This window comes from Schistocerca americana, chromosome 2 (assembly GCF_021461395.2).
Source record: "Schistocerca americana isolate TAMUIC-IGC-003095 chromosome 2, iqSchAmer2.1, whole genome shotgun sequence".
Classification (NCBI taxonomy): Eukaryota; Metazoa; Arthropoda; class Insecta; order Orthoptera; family Acrididae; genus Schistocerca; species Schistocerca americana.
Genome location: NC_060120.1, coordinates 216,890,888 through 216,897,836, shown reverse-complemented (window position 1 = coordinate 216,897,836; position 6,949 = coordinate 216,890,888).

The following is a 6,949-nucleotide window of genomic DNA, read 5'->3' as shown; positions in this document are numbered from 1 at the left end:
CCCCACTTCTAGTTGCTCTCAACTTCTTGTTTCATTTTTGTTTATTTAGCAGTCCCCCAATGCAACGATGCTTGAATCAAAAAATTACTGCTTGTATTACACTTAAAGGATTTTTTGTGTGATGTTTTTTAAATTTTAAGTTTTATTATGTATTCCTCACTCAATATGAAAATGTTGAGTGCAAATGGACAAAAATCAAGAGTGTTACCAATCCGCCTGATACATGTGCCTAACAACGATGTGAGGGATGTGAAAGACGCACTTCGGCTCAATAGCTGTCTTAGATAATTTCTTCGAAAGGAAAGAGAATTTCGTCATTGCTTTAAAAGTTCCCAAAATTAGGATTACAAAAAAAAACCTAAACGAAGGAGAGCAATGGAGAGCGTTCAACGAACTGGAAAATAAATTTCTCCCTAGCGACATGAGGAAATATCGTATGAAGCTTTGCCTTTACGTTAATTTAGTAAGTGGATCAAAGTCACTCAGTCACTCCATAGTGACCGTACTGGCACTGAAACGGAGGACGACACAAAGGTGGTCAAAATATAAATTTCGTTTTCCGAAACTGTTTCACTGAGAAAGAATATACTACGATTTTTTCCTCTCAGAGATCTGAAATAGCTTTTTAAACACTTAGAATACATATGTTATAGGCCACGCACTGTGTTATTTTGCTGAAACCAGCTTTTGGGTCAATTGATTGGTGGTGCAAATCTCAGTCATATGTGAAGCGCGGCAAAAATGATATCTCAAGTGCCTCTGCACGTTCCTAAATTACTCTGATTTCATCTTCATGCGCCCTGTTGGAACGATGCGTAGGGGGGTGAAGTATATTTCTAGATTCTTCACGTAATAGTGGTTCAACTTTGTAAGTACTACTGCACGGTGTGGATGTCTATTTTCAAGTGCACGCTCGTTAATGTTCCTCAATATCAGTCTGGCGCTCTCCCATGGGTCAAAAGAAAGTGTTACCATTCTTGCTGCCATTCTTAGCTTTCCCTCCTAGTCCTGTATGGTATGGGTCCTCACACCAGATGGATAGGTCGCACGAGTGTTTTATAAGCATCCTTCTTTGTAGACTTACGGCTGAGTCATGCACCGAGTTCCATATCTTGCGCCCGATGAGTTGAGCACGTTATTTGCCAGTTGGAAGGTCTTTTGGTTTTCTCACTGATCGAAGAGAGGAAGTGGATTGTGTGCAGAGGCAGGGTTGCAGTCAGGGGCTGGGAGATTACGGTGGGCGGTGTGTCCGGTGGCACGTAGGGGCTTCCCGGAGAGCAATTGGCCAGCACTGCCGGCTCACAATTTTTCTGGTGTGGGCGTCGGCGGTCGGCGTTCTCCAGGCAGGGTGGTGGGGCCGTTGATGTGCCATGTTGGGCCAACTTAGTCCTGCGTTGGCTGTGCTTGTTCGCATAGTACCCTGGTTCCTGCTGGGGAATTTGGAGCGACTCGATGGTGTCCGTTTCTGCGCTAGACGACCGGGACGCCTTCACCACAGGATTTTGCGAGCACCGAGTCAACGCCTTCTTTGGGTTCCTTCATTGAGGTAAGAGCCCGGTTCCGCTTCTTTACGTTTACAGTGAGGGTGATTTGTATATTCTCCACTGCCTGCTGCTGGTCGTGTTTGAAGAAACTTGGCTCTGACCTTCCGCTTGGTTTTCAAGTTTTTTAGCTGTGCTGCGCTCCCCCATTTTCCATTTAACGAGATTTTGAAAGGGTTTGTGGCACGTTAAGTCTCTTCCGTGGGGAAATTGGCTTATGGTTAGAGTACATGCTTTTTAAAATTGTGGGCGCCCAATTTTAAGTAAAGTGCAGGTTGTCGTTTTTTCGATTCAGTGGATCTTGGAAGATACCAACTCCACTACTTGTACCAATCTCAAAAGGAAGACCGAAGACAGAAATGAATGACGAACTGCTGCTAACCAACCTGATGGTTGAAGACCTAAGGAGAAGAACAGTTTTAAGACATAGCGGCCGGTGCCCCATTTTCTGAGCAACGTTTTGTCACTGCATCGATCATGAGCAGAGATACCATCTTTATTTAGTGTCACCGACTTGTTTCTTGCAGCCAGTACGTTTTTTCCTCCTTAGATACCACAACAGCCTTTGGGAGAAATAAGTCGAATATTTTATCTGTTGCTTAAATGATGCTTGCCTTTCTGGACTTACATGTAATACTGTGCTAACCACAATTTCATGAGGACCATTGAAGTGTTCAGAACATCTGATTTGATAATTACGCTACTAAAAGGTCATTTGTACACCCTTGGTCGTGGATATTAGCTAGAATGCTGTTTCTGCATCTATTAACATTGTCATGATATTTCTTTTACACTTAAGATACTAAATATTTTTTGATGCTTGGGCGGTAGCAAACCCGGTTTTAAGTGTTTGCCTCTCTCGAACCTGTTAACTTTAAACAGCATCGCGAGGCGAGTTAACATTCAGTGGTGCTTTAATCTTACCTTAATATTAGTTATTGGATTTCTTTTAGAGACAGGAAAGAGGCTTTGGTTTTATTTAACCTGCTCACTGCTTAAGAGAGCATTGCTGCATATGGTTTAGTGCAGTAGCTTCTTCTCTTGGCTTGTTATTGCCGCGGAGGGGGGTGGGGGGGGGGGGGGGGGAAGGGGAGGCTGAGTCCTAAGGTCTAATACTGTACTGTAATTTTTAGAATATGTCGTGCCTCGGCGTGGCTTTGAATGTAAATTATTAATATTTAGCGTTATGATAAAGTGTAATTTTTAAAACGAAATCTTAAAAGAATATCTAAACTCTTTCAGTTCTAGTATTTCACGTTAAATGCCTTTTCTTGAGGGTGTTGTGGGTGAAAACTCAAGTTTAGTCTTTAATTTTTTTTTTTTTTTTTTTTTTTTTTTTTTACCTGAGCCATGTATCTCTTTGCTGTTGAGGAAAATAAATTATTGTTGGTTAATACATTATTTTAAAATGTACTTGGTAACAAATAACTTCAATAGTTTTCTCTAACCCCCCTTTAGGATCTGTTGGTTAGTGTCCTAAGATACCAGCGCTTGTTGCCTGCATTATCGGCATTTTCCTAGCATCCGACCAGTGTACCAAAGTGAACCAACTACTTCATCTTCGGGAAAAGAGGAAAGGAAGATTTGAGTTCAGTGTCCCGTCGGCAACGAGGTCATTAGAAATTGAGGACACGCTTGCGTTAGGAAGGAAATTGCCCTAGCCGTGTTCAGAGGAACCGTTGCAGCGTCTGCCTGAAGCATAATGCATGAACCAGCACCCAGTATTTTGCTACTACCAGTAATGATGTAACTTTCCGGATCTTCCCGAAACCATCTGAAGATGAACCTGAAAAGGTTCGAAAACCGGTTCATGTAATAAAGAATTATTATTCATTAAAAGTGACTGGTTGCAGTTGTGTATAACTTATTTACCTATCTCTCTACCCACACCCCTCGGTCCTAGAGAATATACTCTCACCTCCAACTATACTTCTCACCCTCGAGCGGGTCCTTCAGATTCCAAGTAAAAATGCAGTGCTTCAGTGCTTTTATCAGAAGAACTTCACCTTTCTCCGATGTGTTTTTAAAAAGTATATATTTCCCCTTTTTTAGCTGCCCATTATTGATTTTCAATTTAAAATAGAAAACAGCCCCAAATTTTATTTATATTTCTCATAGTAATTTTTTTTAATTCGCTTGGCTGAAGAGCGGAGAATTGTACCGCTGACAGCCCACTCCTCGCCGCTATAGGGCGAGGGAACTGACAAAACAATAGAGGCCCCTTCTACCATTCCTTATAACAGTCTGATGTCGCTGTGCACACTGGTTTGTTTTGAATAGAAAGTTGATGGAAAAAACAATACGATAGCACTCGTATAAGAAATACGAAATCCATCACCAGGGTTTCCTTTACCAGTGGGATACTGATACATAGCATTAACACCCAGCAAATGCCACTGGTTCTCCGATAACCTGTACTGGGTCGTATACGTATCAGTGGCAGTGAAACGGTTAAAAGGTCAGGGAAAATAAATAAGTAATTGATGTCACACGACCTGGTTGCCACGGAGCAGATATCTCTGGTACATCATTGCGTTTGAGGTTCCCAGGGAAGACGTCACGAGCTTACGCTACGGACTGGGAGAAGAGCGGTAAGTCAGTCGTAGGCGTCGCCGTTCCTTTGCCGGCCAGCGTGGAGACGGCCAGAAGGCAATTACCGCGCCCGTCACTGACAGCCGGAAGACGGGGCGGCGGCCCGTGCTCAGGGATCCCTCAGGTCTCGTCTTAACCGCCTGACGAGGCGCCTCCAGCCTGATGTGCTGACTGCTGACTCCGCCCCTGAGTGAAACATCGCCGACCGCGGGCCGACCGGACAGGCCGTGGGATCTCTCTCTCTCTCTCTCTCATACACACACACACACACACACACACACTCCGTTTCGCGCCTCCTTCATTCCTGCAAGTCATTTGGTTGCAGCAGTCCATGAAATTTATTTCGCTTATGACGTAGCAAATCCTACATGATCATGCGCAAATACGAATTAACTCTATAAAAGGGTGTTTCAGAGACCACTATCAGTTACAGAAATCGGTGGCTTTCTTAAGTGATTTAATGAACCAACATGTTTCGAGATACAAATCTCATCTTCAGGCTGCAACACACTCCTAAAACATCTTTAAAACGTACGCATAGCTATCACTAACATATAGGAGGAAATATTCACATCATTTGTTGATCTGCTGTTCAAATAAAAAAATAAAATAAATTTATTCTTACGAAATGTCTGTCTTCTTCTGGTGTATGTATATAAACTGAGATGCCTCCTTATATTGTGTCCGACCTCCTTTTGCCTGCTGTAGTTGAGCAACTCAATGAGGAGTGGACTCCAGAAGTCGTTGGAAGTCCGCTGTAGAAATATTGAGCCATGCTGCCTCAAAAGTTGTTCATAATGCGAAAGTGTTGCTGGTGCAAGATTTTTTGCACGAACTGACCTCTCGATTGTGTCCCACACAAATTCTATGGGATTCGTGTCAGGTGCACGAATTGTCCAGAATGTTCTTCAAACCAATCGCAAACATTCGTAGCCCGGTGGCATGACCCATTGTCATCCATAAAAATTCCATCATTGTTTGGGATCATAAAGCTCATGAATGCCTGAAAATGTACTCCAGGTACCGGAACAAAACCATTTCCAGTCAATGACCGATTCAGTAGGACCATAGGACGCAGTCAATTCCACATAAACACAACCCACAAAATTGTGGAGCCATCACCAGCTTGCACAGTGCCCTGTTGACAACTTGAGTCATGGCTTCGTGGATTCTGTGCTACACTCGAACACCATCATCAGCTTTTTATTTATTTATTTTGAGTCACTAGTCTTCTGACTGATCTGATGCGGCACGCCACTAATTCCCGTCCTATGCCAAACTTTTCATCTCAGAGTAGCACTTTCAAGCTACGCCTTAATCATTTGCTGGATGTATTCCAGTTTCTGTCTGCCTCTATAGTTTTTGCCCTGTACAGCTCCCTGTTCTACCAAAGAAGTCATTCCCTGATGTCTTAACACATGTCCTATCATCCTGTCCTTTCTCGTTATCTGTTTTCCATACATTCCTTTCCTCTCCGATTCTGCGCAGAACCTCTTCATTCCTTACCTTAACAGTCCACCTAATTTTCAACATTCGCCTTAGCACCACATCTCAAAGCCATTCGTTTTACTCTCAATCTCTATTCTGTACTCATTACACTGTTCATTCCATTCAGCAGAACATGTTATTCTTCTTCACGTTTACTCAGGATAGCAAAGTCATCAGCGAATCGTATAATTGAGATCCTTTCACCCTGAATTCCACTCCTGAACTTTTGTTTTATTTCCATCACTGGTTCTTCGATGCACAGATTGAACAGTAGGGGCGAAAGACTACATCCCTGTCTTAACCCCTTTTAACCCAAGTATTTCGTTCTTGGTCTTCCACTCTTGTTATTCCCTCTTGGTTGTTGTACATATTGTGTATTACCCTTCTCTCCCTATAGCTTACCCCTACTTTTTCTCAGAGTTTCGAACATCCTGCAGTATTTTACGTTGTCGAACGCTTTTTCCAGGTCGACAAATCCTATGAACTTGTCTTGATTTTGCTTTAGTATTGATTCTGTGATCAACTGAAAAGTCAGAATCGTCTCTCTGGTGCCTCGTCTCTCTGAAGCCAAGCTGATCGTCATCCAGTACATCCACAATTTTCTTTTCCATTCTTCTGTATATTATTCTTGTCAGCAACTTGGATACATGAGCTGTTAAGCTGATTGCGGTATAATTCTCGAACTTTCAGCTCTTGCAGTCTTTGGAATTGTGTGGATCATATTTTTCCCAACGTCAGATTGTACGTCGCCAGACTCTTACACTCTACACACCAATGTGAACAGTCGTTTCGTTACCACTTCCCCCAATGACTTTAGAAATCCTGATGGAATTTTATCTTCCTTTCTATCTTGTTTGATCTTAATCTTCCAAAGCTGCCTCAAACTCTAATTGTAATACTGGATTACCCATCTCTTCTAAATTGACGGCTTTTTCTTCTTCTACCACATCAGACAAATCTTCCCCCTCACAGAGTCCTTCAGTGCAATCTTTCCATCTATCCACTCTATCCCACACTTTTAACAGTGGAATTCCCGTTACATTCTTAATGTTACCACCCTTGCTTTTAGTTTCACCGAAGGTTATTTTGACTTTGCTATGTGCTGAGTCAGTTCTTCCAACAATCAATCCTGAACGTTTTACATGCAGACATTTCATGTTTGCTTTCCTGGACTTCCTATTTATTTCACTCCTCAGCGCCCTTTATTTCTGTATTCCTGACTTTCCCTGAACATTTTTGTACTCCCTTCTTTTATCGATCAGCTGAAGTATTTCTTCTGTTACTCATGCTTTCTTCGTAGTTACAGTCTTTCTACCTACGTTTTCCTT